At 31.0% G+C, this 15080-nt stretch overlaps 1 long non-coding RNA gene across 1 annotated transcript; it reads right to left on the bottom strand.

Moving 5' to 3' along the window:
- Positions 1-12646: 12646 nt before the first annotated feature.
- On the bottom strand, positions 12647-13362 carry LOC121219420 (uncharacterized). Its single transcript, XR_005916140.1, has 2 exons — positions 13246-13362; positions 12647-12933 (listed from the first exon to the last, which is right to left on the bottom strand). It is a non-coding gene; the product is annotated as an uncharacterized lncRNA (long non-coding RNA).
- Positions 13363-15080: the final 1718 nt, after the last annotated feature.

Here is a 15080-nt window from a genome sequence, read left to right on the forward strand (position 1 = left end):
TTTCGTATTTAAGTCAAACAACCACTTAATAATAATTAGCTAAATACATAAAATTTATTTAATTTTATTAGAAGATAAAAAATTATAAAATATGCAAGATATTTATTTAATAATAAATATTCAAATAAACTAAACTGAAATGTGATATTTTTAAAATAAAAAGAATTTAATAATCATATTCGTTTTCAATACATTAATGCTAAAATTCTTTTGTTCCATAAAAAATTACAGCATCACATAATTTATCATTAAAACTTAAAATGACATAAATCTCAGATTATATATAAACTTTAGTCTAATGTGTAATTTTATATATGAAGTTTGATTTTGTTTAATTTTATATATAAAATTTAATTTGATCTAATTTTCACAAATTATTAACACAATTATTAATATAACATCATTTTATAATTATATATTACATATACATATAATTTTATTTATTTAATATAAAAATAAACTAATATATTTATTTCTTTAAATATATAATTAAATTAAAATTAAAATTATATATATCAAATTACCTATCGAATTAAAATTCGTATATAATTTTAAGATTTATACTCTCGGAATTGAAGCGGAGAGGGAATTGGGAGAAAAGTGGGCGACGCGTGATATGCACCCTTTTAGGTGGGGCCGTGAGGTTTCCATTTCTCAGTTCTGAAATTTCCCATCAATCTTCCTATTTTAAACTCTAACCATGTCACGTGCTTGCCACAAAAACATAAAAAAATTATTCTATAGCTACTTTAATCTGCACCCTCAACGTGGGTCAATCATTTTGTCCACGTGTGTAAAAAATATTTTCTACAATTATTTGTCTTAATTGGCAATTACCAATATTTTAAAGCATTTTACATATAGCCATTACGCACCCATTTTCTTATTCTTCTTATCTCCATTGTTTAGCTTTTGTAATTATATACTTATTTTTTTTAGTGCAAATAGCATTAAAGTCTCAAATCATAAGTTGAGAGTGAGAAGAAGAATAAGTGGTCACCCCAGTTACCACTTTTTATTTAGCGGGAAAATAATAAAGTTTTTAGGTGGGAATGACTTTTATTTCCCTTTTTCACTTTGAATTTTCTTCATTCTACCACCTTAATCAATTAATGTAGACTGTAGTTATAAATTTAAATATCTTAAAATGTTTATATTGCGTTAAATCTTATCTTAATTATAAAAAAAGGACCTTAGATATATAATAACCATGGTCTAGGGGTAGTCATCAATTGGGATGCATTTGCATTAGTTTCATGCATGCATATATGGATTAAATCTACAATTTATTATGTTGCATTCTTCTTTGTGTTCCTGTATTAAAGTTGGATGTGGACAGCCTGAATTCTCTCTCGATTCAATATGTATTCAATCACACTCATAAACATTCAATTAACATATAAATTTATTCAACCCTAAGTTGTGATCTATTGGCATGATGTTTATCTACCTCAAGAATATTCTAAGTTTGAATCATCATTGTATCAAAAATCATATAAATTTATTATTTGCTTTCCACTTGGCCCTAATCGTGTAACTAAATAACAAAAAATAAATAAATTCACATCATCCCATTAGCGATAATAAGTGTTGGTTTTATCAATTGCACCACCTAATAACATTATAAAAGTAAAAGGAACAAATTATACAAAATTAAAGTAGAGAGGTTAAATATCAAACTTCAACATAATAGAGGGACTAGTATCATAATTAAACCTATTTGCAAAAAGAAAAACATTTCAATTGGGAAATTTGGAAGATTTATATACTTGGAATATATTTGTAGTTATAATTTGTTAATTTCTTGGGCTTAGCAAATATTTGCAATTGTTTTTTTTTAATATAAAGCATCATCGTTTTCCACTTGAAAATATAAAAAAAACTTCCCCTTCAATGTCTTGAATTTTTGTACTTAGGAATACTACATGGATACGAATTAATGGGTACTTTTCTCTAGCCTGTGGTGTTGGATGTAGGGTTTGGATTAGAAAGAAGATTGATGTTTATCTTAGCCAATATAATATTATATATATAATGTACGGTCACATGGAATGCAGTTTGAAATTCCTTACTGAAAAGGGCATTTGAAGAGGATAATTATTCCACATGCTTTGTGAGAAAGATGCTGATATGGAGGAAGATGGGAAAGGCCGTTAAGTTACATGGAAAGTTAGGTGCTACAATCAAGGGGGATGAGTTGGTAGCTCTCCTTTCACTCTTCACAACACTATTAATTTATGTGCATGGTTTTACCACCATAAAAAACTTGTTTTAATTTCGAAAAATTTTACATTCGATTTTCCTTTTTTAAATATAAAATTTAGCAGCTTAGCTTGCATGTGGATGAGAAGAAGGATAACATAACCGTTAGCAATGTTGCTTTCACACCATACCTATCTTTGTCTGGTCCCTTCATGGCATGTGATCTTCCCATGTAAAATTAAACCCTTGAGCATCATCTCTTTTGTCTAATTTTAACGACCATGACAGCACCTGATGCAACCCCCTTTACTATTTAAAATTATAAATTTATTGAATATTACAACCAACTAAACTAATACGAATAGGGTCATCGATGAGGCTAAGGACCGCATTACACAAATGTTGAGGGTTGGGTTTCAAAAGCCGACCTCAGAGACTGATTTTCTGGACCAAAGTTGTGCACTTTTTGGCTTTCTTTTTTAAGCCAATTTGAGTAGAGGTCAGGCGTGAGTGTCCGACAGCTTTGTCAGCTTAGTGGATGACTCATATAGCTTAAAAAATGGATTTGTTCGTTGTCTAATTATGAACCATTTTGATGTGTTGTAACATATATTCATGCGCCAAACATGTCGGAGATTTAAAATTGATTTAGTTGTAAAATAAGGAAACTAATATAATGCCATTTCTTTTAGCATGGAGAAGAAGACTTTGGGGGAACCAAAGGGTGTGGAGATGGGCAATGATAAAAAATGGTGTTATCTTTGTATCCACGACGGTTATCAAATGATTGAAGGGGACAAGATCTGATTTCCTTCCTGTTACTATTTTTGGCTATTGCTACAAAAACTAGTCACTGCAACCTCACATGCAATATATATAGTTGCATGGAATCTTTCTTCTTTTTGGAAATTCACCACCTTACCTACCTTCAATGTCAATCTTCTTTCATATTCATATGCTCACAACCCCATAGTTTCAAATAATTCATCATTTGAATGTATATTTGGTAGCTGAAATTCAAACCAATTGTACCAAGGAAGATAGAAAAATAGCATAATATATACTAATTCGCCATAATCTTAGTGGGTCTACTTGGCAACTTAAGTGAACATTTATTGTATTGCTAGTTTGATTATAAATATTTAAACCATTGAAACCAATTAATAATGATGATTGGCATTGTGCAATAAGTAATGTCTCCAAAGCTAGCATGAAAGCAAGGGATGATCGAGACTCCCGCCTTGTCTTTGTCAAACACTCAAAAGCGTTGGTTGGATATAGGGACCATTTTCCTTTTGGCCCTCACAAAATCATGCATTCATGTGTGATGGAACCTTGCATGCCTTGAAGCCATAGTTTCAGCTTTACGCTATCTCCATGGGAATAGATAATAAAAGCTTTAAAAATGTTTCTCAAACAAGCAAATATGGTATCATATTAATTTTCATCTTTAATTTCTTTGTTCCTCCCATGTCTCTTCAATAATTATATTTTTCTTTTTCTTTTTCTTCTCTCCTTTTATTTTTTTTATCTTGACAGGAATTCAATTCCTCTCGTTATTTTTAGTTAAGATAAGTAAAGAATAAACCAAAAGAAGGGCCAAAATTAGTTATATAATTCAGTTCAACAATCTACGTTTACAGAGTGTTACCCAAAAGATGAATTCACCATAAAATTTCAAAGTACAACAAGTGATATATTCATTATACAATTTCACGGCACAACGAATGATGGCGATTCAATCTACTTGATGCAGAAGCTTCAGAATTTAATTTTAAGAGCTCGATGTTGGATCTAGTGCCCTAAGAGTAGTATTTTCATCTAAGTACACTTTTAATTTTTCGAACATATTGGTCAACAAAATTATTCATGAATTACATTAATATAATTTGCAATGGTTTTTGTACGCAAAGCAAAATGGAAGAAAATGTTGCTCATTGGTTGTTTAGTATTTAAACTAAGGCTCCGTTTGTTTCATTGAAAATGGCTTCCGGAAAATGATTTCTGGAAAATGACTTACTTTTCTGGAAAAGTTAATATTTTCTGTTGTTTAGATGAATTTGTGTAAAATATTTTCTTTTGTTTGGCAGGTTCTTTAAAAATATTTCATAAAAGTCGTTTTCAATTAAACAAACATATATTTGAGATTTTTTTTATTTTTTCATTGTTTAATTGAGTTTATTTTATATCTATAATTTTATATTCTACATTGTTTTTACATATATTAAAAATATTTTGTTAAATTTAGGTTCATTGCAATGGTTATTTTTTAGTTACATGACTACCAGCTGATTATTATTATTATTTAAAAATGTGACTTTAACAAAATTGACAAAAAAAATCAACAATGTCAGCAGTTGGACTTGATTTTCAAATCTGAAAAGTAGAGGGACTAAATTCTTGAAAATAAAAGTACAGAAACTAAATTGCAAATTTGTGAAGAGTATATAGACTTATGACATATTTTAACATTTATACTGCAAAACATTTATTGTTAATATGTTTGTAATTGTAATAAATATTTAGTATTAAAATATTAATATTGATATTTTCAATAATATGTGAATAATATTATTTAAAATTATTATTTTTAAAATTTACTATTAAAATAAAATTTAAATATTAAATAATTTATTAAAAATAATTAATTATATTAATTATATTAATAATTTATTCTATGACTAAATATAAAAAATTAAATACGTATGTTTAATAATATTTAAAAATATAATATTTTATATTAATATTTTAAATATTTTAAATATTTTTAAAAATAAAAATAAATTTTATTATCAATATAATAATATTAAACTTGATTTAAGTTAATTTTTATATAAAAGTAAAATTATCTATTGAGGAACTCTTTTCCGGAAAATGACTTGCGCTTTTCAAAAGGCTAAGTCATTTTACAAGGAAAAAAGCTTATTTTCCGTTGACCTATAAGTCATTTTTCATTGACCAAGTTGTTTTCTGTGAAACAAACACAGGAAAATGCATAAAATATTTTCTGTAAAACCTTTTACATGTAAACAAACGGACCCTAATACTAAGTTGTATCACATGGTCGGGTCGTGATACTAAAAGATAACTTGTATTAGTAAACGAACCTAAACATGTTCTTAGTCTAATCAGAAATGAGCAAACTGATTGGAAGACTAATATGTCATCTATCAAGTCCAATTGGAGAGATACTTTGTCTTGGGCATCGGAGCGGATGACTCCCAGAAGATAAAGATATAAATGTGACTGACTGGACTGACAATACATCGAATTGGACTCAAGAAGAATAGATCATGAATTTGTTTATGGATTTATTCACTTGTGATGTTCATAGTATGGCATACTTAAATCCTGAGTGGATGACAGACTATGGATGCATAACTCATACACTTTGATGTAAGTAAAAGTTTGAGTTTGAACAGATAAGGAACTGAAAGCTGGTGCATTGGGTGTACAACTTCTGCAATATGTACCGTCATTTACAATAGTGGAATTCATAGCCCGAGACATGGGTAAATGATATCCTCTCATTGGCATTACATGGTTGATGAAAAGTAAATGTGGCCAAGAGTTGTTTGTCTTTGTGGTGATTGACTTGATTACTATTTGATAATAATTGATTTTTCATGAAGGAAGATGTAATGGTTACCATAAGATAAAATAGAAGCATATTGGGAGAAAAAAATACTATCTCAAAGAGATTAAGGATATCCTATGAGGGTAACACACTTATGACAAGGTCATTGGACGAGCACTAATCGAGTTGCTTTTGTAATGGTATGCCATTGGGAAGAGCTCAGTCACGATACTATAGTGGAATGACTTCGTGACTAAATGAGTTCGCACCAACTATACTTTGCATAGGCTTGCAGAGATTTACATTGATGAAATAGTTCGATTGCACGGCGTACCAGTTTCCATTACTTTCAATTGAGATCCTCGATTTACTTCGAGATTTTGGAAAACTTACAAGAAGATTTGGGTTCAAAACTTCAATTCAGTTGCAACGCCCTAAAAATTTGTATATTTGTTTTTTAACTTCTGTCATTAATAAGTCTTTGCATCGATGGCGTTGCACTCTAGTTATATGTTGGCGGTCAGCGGTCAGGGGTTCGAGTCTTTGCGTAAGCGAAGCAAATATATGTTTTTGTTACTTTGCGGAATCACTTAGTTTTGCTTTTGAAATAAATCTTTTATATTTATTTTTTTATGTTAGCGTATCGTTCTTCTTCCCTCCCTCCCTCGTTCCGTTTTCTTTTTTTTTCGTCTTTTCAATTTTTGTTGCTTAGTTTCTCAAATTCTACTTGCTAAATTTTGTTGTTGTGGTCGAGAAAGTTTCATTTTCCGTTGTTCTTTTATTGGAAGTCAATTCTGTAAGTTCTGCTGTTAAATTTCTACTAATGTTCGTTGTTGTTCATTTTTTGTCAAAATTGGTTTTCTAAGTAAATTACTAAATTTCACTGTCTAAACGTTCAATTGGTGTTTGTTAGGAGAAGGTCTCGAAGAAAAATGTTTCCCAAACGCCTTAAGCCCGTGAATTATCGTATCGTACGAAGGTAACGGTTGTTTTTTAGTTGGGAGTTTGCATCAAAGTTTTCAACATGTTTCGGTTGATTATTTAATTAGTCTTGTAAGTTTAATTAAATTGTGTAACTAGACAATTGTTGGTTACTTTTAGGTTTCGGGGTCATCTTTGTTGCTTCTATGCCAAAACTGTACCAGGTGTGTATCGAAAACCTGATTTTTTGCGGTTTTTGAACACCAAAAAACATGGTTGTCGACACTACATGATTGTCTGTTAGACCATGTAACTCACTGTTTTCGAATTAGAGACACATGAGCTAATGACATGGGCATGTATCCAGACCATATAATTTACAATTTTGAATTTAAGGTCTCATAGGCAGGGACACTAACATGTGTCTAGGTCGTTTGAAGGGTTGTGAGTCACTCAGGCGCGTGCTTAGTCGTATGCCAAACCGTGTAACTTACTGTTTTAAGCCACACAATTGTGTGTCAGGCCATGTGGACCATATAGGTCAGACATTCAGACTGTGTGAATCTATACGGGCGTGTGGGCCAAAACACTAAAATTTTATCTAAGGTTATACGCGATGTTGGAATCGAACGTAGGCATTTAGTAGGGTCCATATGATTTGAATTAGATTGTATAACTTGATATTTAATATCTGAGGCTAAATAGTTGATTATCAGTACGTATAATTGTTGCGATAACTGTTAATTGATAATGATCTGTATTATCTGATTGTGGATTGTAATTGAATAACTATCTGTACATCCCTAATATATGATATATGTAATCAACATCTGCATTGGGTGGGAGTGGTATTAAGAAGAAATTGTTTGTAGTTTAATGATTTGTCGAATTGAGTGGCTATGCTACAACTCTGTATCTGATTCTGGCGATTTATCGCATTCTAAACTGGCAGCTATTATGTAATTACTCTGAAATGTATCATACCGACACTAATTGGTGTGTAGGGCCATATAGGTATTTGATACCATATATAGTGTGTTGGGATGTTCAGAAATAGTATGTAACAGATGGGGGTAGGAAACTGCATCTTATTCTAATCTGTTCTACATCTGTATCTGATCTGTTTTGCATCTTATCTGAATTGTTATGATATTACTGAGTATCATCTTTTTCTGATTATGTTTATGAATTTGGGCAATTACTGTTATATCTGTATTGTTGTCTTGCCTACATATCGGTTACACACGTCGAGTGATAAGCTCATTTTATTTGTTGACTGCATTGCAGGTAACACAGAATTAGGAGGCTCAGCGTGTCGGGAGCTCGGTCATCTATCTTTATTAGATATTCTACTGTTTGTTTATATTTGAATTAACATATGTTTTATTTCGGATTTCAGTTTGTAAGTTTCATGTTGGTTTGACTGGTTTGGTGTTTGTAAATAACGAACTTTAAATTACTTTAAGGTTGGTTTTTTTTTCTTAAACGTTTTGATATAGCCTCTGGACTTGGTCTTAACATCTAGGCTGGGTATAGTGTGTTATATTAGAACTGTTTATCATCCTCAAACAGACGACCATTCTGAAATAGTGATACAAGTGTTAAAAGACATGTTGCAAAGCTGTGTTTTGAAGTTCATAGGAAGTTGGGAATATTATTTACCTTTGGCAGGGTTCACCTATAACAACAGTTACCAAGCAAGTATTCAGATAGTGCCTTTTGAAGCACTATATGGCAGGAGACGTTGAAAACCTCTACTTTGGGTTGAACTGGAAGAAAAGTGAATAGTTAGAGTTAAGTTGGTTCGCAAAAACAAAGGACAATGTGAAAATGATATGCGAAAGGTTTAAGTCTGCTTCAGATAAACAAAAGTCCTATGCTGACTTGAAATGACGGGACATTGAATATCAAGTGGGCGAGCATATATTCTTTAAGGCATCACCATGGAAGAAAGTCCTAAGGTTTGGACCAAAAGGGAAGCTAAGTCCAATATTCATTAGTCCTTACGAAGTAGTGGAAAGGATTGGTCCTATAGCTTATCGACTCAAGTTGCCCTACGAACTCAATTGAATACATGATGTGTTTCATGTATCCATGCTGAGGAAATATTGTATAGACTCATCCCATGTAGTGTCAGCAAACGATATTGAAGTGCGACCTGATTTCACTTACAAGGAAGAACTAGTGAAAATTGTGGCTCGCGAGGTGAAAGTCTTGCAAAGCAAAAGGATTCATTTAGTCAAATTGTTGTGGTGAAACCATAAGACCAACAAAGCCACTTGGGAAATGGAAGAATTAATGAAGCAATAGTATCATCAATTATTTAACGAAGAACATTTCGAGGACGGAATATCTTAAGTGGGGGAGAGTTGTAACATCTCAAGACCAGGTCTGGAATTTTGGCCTTGCCAACAAGGATTCATCAGTGTTTCGGTGAATTAGAAGTTTACCAGTGCTTCAATGAATTGGGGATTCGCCAAATGAATTTTAGCAAAGATTTCGCCAAGAGAGTATTAATAAGGAGTTTGCCTGAAATTCGATGAAGCAGTGTACGCCAAAAGATGTGGTAAAAGGTTTGCCAGATTTGTTACTAGTTGGGTTTGCCAGTTGGTTTGGCGAACTGGTGTTTGCCAGTTGGTTTGGCGAACTGGTGTTTAGCAGTTAAGTTACGAACTGGTGTTCGTCAGTTAAGTTGTGAACTGGTGTTCACCAGTCAAAGTTAGAGTCAGACTCAACTTAGGAAATAAAGATATGATGTATCTAGGAATACTTTTCGTGCAAGTAACACCTTTCATGAGTTAAATAGGGTATCCTAAGATTTTCAAGACACTTAGGTATATAAATACGACCCTTATTCTATGAGAATTCTCTCATCAAATATTTTGTTGTTAGGTCTCTACTCTGAACCAAGTTCGTAGCACCCAAGGTAAGCCTTTATCCTATTAGGGTTGATTGTCCAAAAAGCTAGGTTTGCTTGCAAGTGTGAATTCTATAAGTTCTGTCTGCTTAGTAACCTATGTGTTTGTTTCTATTACGAACTAGTCGGACCATCTACCAACAAGGATAAAGGCAAAGCCAAGCTTGTTTAATGTAATAGCCCGGTTTAGACCCTAGTTGGACAGTGGTTTCGGGACCACAAATTTGAGTCAAAAAATATTTTAATATTATTTTCTGTGCTTATAGTATGTGAATTGACATGTGTTAAATTTTCCTAATTTAATTTATCTATTTGAGTGCTTAATTTGGAAAAAAGGCTAAATCGCATAAAAAGTAAAAGAGGCATTCTATATGTTAAATGTGTTTATTTGTTATGGTTAGTTAAATAGGAGGTCTTTATGATGTTATTGTACCATTAGTAGCTTGAGTGGACCATTATAGACATATATTAATTAATTATTATGTTTTATAATTAAGGTTAAAGTAGTAAATAGAAAAAATAACATATAATTAAAGTAAATGAAAAAAAAAAGTAGCCATGCATAGTTCATCCTTGGCCGAAACTTCAAAAGAAAAGAAAAAAGAAAAGAAAAGTTAGGTTCGGCACTTTGGAAGTTCAAATTAGGTATGTGTTTTGCTCTGTTTTTGATAATTTTTACGTTTTTGAGATCATTGCTTTGTATATTATCTAGCCTATGTGTTAATTTTTGGAGTTGATGATGATTTTGAAAATTACCATTGTTGATAATGTGATGAAATTATTGTTTGAAGATGAAAAATAAATCTTTGATGTTTTATTTTTATGTTTAATTAAGTGATTTTTGATAAAAATCCAAATTGGGGATTTATTTTGTGATTTTTGGAAATAGGGACTAAATTAAATAAAATGTGAAATGTTAGGGGCTAAAATGCAATTTGCCTATTTATGAGCTTTTAAGTAAATTTGAATGAATATATGGTTAAATAAGTTAAATTTGCATTGAATTAGATCAAGAAAAGAAGAAATCGGATTTGGAACGAGGGAAATCAAAAGTGGTCGAGTAGTCGTTCCGTTTCGTTCGTTTTTGTCCGAGGTAAGTTCGTAAGTAAATAGTTGAGTTTAAATTTAATGTGCTTATTTTATACATAGTCGAATAGAAATATGTGTATGTATACTTCATTGTCGATTTGTATTTTTCATAGAAAGATTATTTACGAGTTTAATTTGATTAAACTACGTCATACAAATGTCATACAAACAACAAGAATGCTGAAATGTGATTTCGTGTAAGACCACATCTGGGACGTTGGCATCGATTTGAGATTTACGTGTAAGACCAAGTCTGGGACATTAGCGTCGTATATAATTACGTGTAAGACCCTGTCTGGGACAGTGGCATCATTATTTAATTATGTGTAAGACTCTGTCTGAGACAATGGCATCATTATTTGATTACATTTAAGACCATGGCTGGGACGTTGGCATTGTATGAACTTTTTGAGCCGTTTGAGTATCTTTCTCGAATCTGAATGATATAAAAGTAATTATACGACACAAAAATTGAGTGCGAGATTGAATTAATAAAATTTAGGTATGTTTGAGTTATACAAAGCTTGATAGTAAAAGTAAGCATTATATGTAACATGAAAGATGAATGAACCATTTAAATATGAGTATATATGTATATGTACAATATTAGTAGGATTCAGTTTATTTGTATAATTTATATGTGTATTTTGAAAAGTATTTGCTTATGACTTACTAAGTTATTTCAACTTACGGTGTGTTTGTTCATTCATTGTTTTATAGATTTTGGAAATTAATTATAAGCTCGGGGATCGTCAGGAATCATCATCACACTATCGACTGTTATTCGGTACTTTTGAAAGTTTAAACTCTAAACATATGGCATGTATAGGTTAGATTAAATAGGCTTTGTTTTGAATTTGTGTATATATATATAGCCATGCGAAAATGGCTTAAATATAATGTTGTGGTTTGTGAATATGTAGTTATGACTTATACTCATGCTTGAAAGGGTTAAGTTTTATGATTAGGTAACGAGTACTAATGAGTATGATCAACAATCAGCCAATAAACTAGCTCTTATGAAAATGCATTTCATATTATAACTTATGTCGTTGATGGACATACCTTTGATTCGTGATGTATGTATCTATAATCTAGGTGATGGCTTGATTAGATTGTGAAATTGGCATTCGATGTGGCTTAATATTGACCTATTTTTGATGTACAATTTGTTTAGTGAATTGACTTGGAAGTGGTAATTGATTTGTATGTATTTTCGACTTTATAGGTATCTTGTATTGGAAGTATGATATGTGGTTGTTTGGTGTGTTATAGGATGACATGATTCGGCATGAATAATAACTATGACGATAGAAATATGAGCATTTTTTATGGTTATTTGGGTACAAATTTTGAAATGGTAATTAACATACATGTTTTATGATGGTTTGATCATTGAGGCTATTTTTAATGGTCGAATATAGGGTAATTAATTTGTTGTGTTTATGTGTTTGGGGCATGGTAATTACATGCAAACCGATGTAATAAATTTTTTTTATGTATGTTTCAAAGATAAAAAAAATTGTTTAATGTAGCTAAGGTAAAATGCATATATATTGGTATTGAAGTTACTTAAGTTTTATATTATATGCTATTTATGTGAAAAACTTAAACAAAGCATAAGTGCAAATACGCAAAACAAATAAATTGCTATTATTTTATTTAATTAGTTAAGGAATTTAATTAGCCATGATTTGGAATTTGAATTTTTTTTTTAAATGGCTTTGTTATAGTGTGTTATGTGCATATATATATTAAAATAATATGTTTGATAGTTAATTAAAGATATGGATTGTTATGACTTAGTTTTCTTATGCACAAATTTTTATTTAAACAATACTGCCATAAGTTTGTTAATAAAATAAATATATGCAATAGTTGCTATAACTTAAAAATATTAATTACGATAAGTTTTTATTTGGTTCAGTGATCTATAGTTGTGAAAGCGATGTATATGATTGGGTTGTTATTTAATATTTGTATAGCCCAATTTCAGCCCGGGCCCATACCAGCAAACCTAAACCAAAGCCCAAAATCAAACCCCAAATCAACTATGGCCCAAACTTAAAACAATTTCAGCAAAAAATAAAAAAACCTAACCCTAGTCCCTTGCCTTGCGCCGCTGCTACCCATGTGCGCCTTCAGCGCGCACCACGCCCCATGTGCTGCTTCTTCTGTCACCGGCCTTGCACCAAAACGGCAAAAAGCCGTGAACTTCGCCATGTACCTGCAGACAGAGAAAGACGAAAACAACAACAACAAGCAGAAGAAATAAATAATAAAAAAAACAAATGAAAAAAGAAGAAAAGAATTTTGTATTTCGGCTTTATAAACCCAAGAATCGAACAATGTAAAGGGGGATTCGATGGAAGATAAAAAAACATTGCTGAATCAATAAAAATCGAAAATCTTTGAAGAAAGGTTCCTATTTTTCTTTTTTCATTCGGTCTCCAAATTTATTTATTTCTTTTTTGTTTTTTAAAGCATATATATATAAGGTTATATACATAAAAGAAAAGGAAAAAGACAGAGTTCTTACCTCGGTGCCGTCGAAGCTCTTCTTCATTCCGTCCAAATCGGAGTTGAGGAAGAGAGGCTTCTAGGTTTTGAAGCGGCATAGAGGAAAAGAGGGAGGCTAGGTTTTACAAAATATTGAAAAATGACCATTGTCTTATTTTTTATTTTTTTTACAGACTTTAAAACGACACTATTTGAGGCCAGTCCCAATGGCTCCAAAACGGTGCCGTATCGGACCGTATCCGATGACCCGATCCAACCGCGGCTAGATCCGCGCGTTTTGGTATGGGAAGGACTATTTGCGCGCCAGGTCCTCCACTCTTGCGCCTTGGTTCAATCTAGTTTCTGTTGCTTCTTTAATTTTGACCGCACAATTTCCTGCTCGTTCCATTTTAGCCCATTGAAACGCAGCACAGGAGGTCAATGGGATATTTTCCTGATTAATCCCTGCTTGACTTTGCGCATTTGAAATTGGTCCCTTTATTTGTTTATTTTATTTCTAATTTATCCTGCTAATTTAATTTAGGCTGCAATTAAGCCCTTTCTCTTAATCCTTTATTTATTTAGTTATTTGTTTGTTTATTTATATATTTATTTAAAATTTTGTTATACACGTACATACACATTTTTATAGTATACATACACACATATTTTATGTTAAATATTTATACATACACATGTGTTTCATATTTTATAATTCCTATATATATACACATATATTCTTTTTTTTTCTTTTGTATATACTTTATAATCTTAAGATATAAGTATACCTATATACACTTTTGTACATATATACCTACCCCTTTTACATGTATTTCATTATTTTCATATTTCATAATTTTTATATACCTACATATATGTACATATTTTTTATATAAATATTTATATATTCTTTATATATTAAAATATTTTATATATATTTTATAATTCACATATACATACATATTTTAATTTATATCTATGTACATATATATATCTTTACATTTTTAATTGTATTCATTATTTATTTATTTTATTTTCATTATTTTTTGAATGAATGTTTTAATTTTATTCGTTTATATACATTGTTATTTTGTATGTTATAGATTTGACCTTTTATTTATTTTATATTGTGCTATTGCTCGTATCATTTTTATACTTTCGTATTCATTATGGTTCTGCCATGCATAATAACAATGTAATTTGTTTTCACATTCTTTACTACGACTTCGTGTTTTGTTTTACTCGACAAATCCAAACTTGTTTTAAATAAATGGCATTTCGTGTTTAGATGGGAGAAGATCGAGTCCTAACGTATTGGGTTCCTACTTTCTTCGTTGAATTAAATAATCGAGATTATTCTTTTAAAAATGATAAAAGCCCGTTATCAAGAATTCAATACGTTGTGTCCTAACGCATTGGATGTGACACGTTGTTTTCTCGAGACGAAGATTTTTCGAAATAAATGCAATATTCAATGTTTAATATTTTGAGAAATTGTGCCCTAATGTATTGGGTTGCGATTTCTTCATTTGATTTAAACAATTGAATATTCTTTTAAACTTTATTACACGAATCTTTTCAAACTCAAGTTTTAAACGATATCGAGAATTTAAAAAGGATCGTGTCCTAACTTACTGGTCGTGATCCCCTTTTTTAATCCAAGATGGTTAAATATCTTTTAAATAAGCATTTTTATTCGCGTATTAGGAATTCGAGACATTGTGTCCTAACTTACTGGATATGACTCTCTTTCTCGAATAACGTGAAATTCCCTCATTTTCCTGAAAATTTTCAACGTTTTAATACAAGGATCGTATGTTTAAAATTCTCCAAAGTTCTCAATTTTCAACATTAAGACATTAAGTAATCAATTAG

This window comes from Gossypium hirsutum, chromosome D07 (genome assembly GCF_007990345.1).
Source record: "Gossypium hirsutum isolate 1008001.06 chromosome D07, Gossypium_hirsutum_v2.1, whole genome shotgun sequence".
Classification (NCBI taxonomy): domain Eukaryota; kingdom Viridiplantae; phylum Streptophyta; class Magnoliopsida; order Malvales; family Malvaceae; genus Gossypium; species Gossypium hirsutum.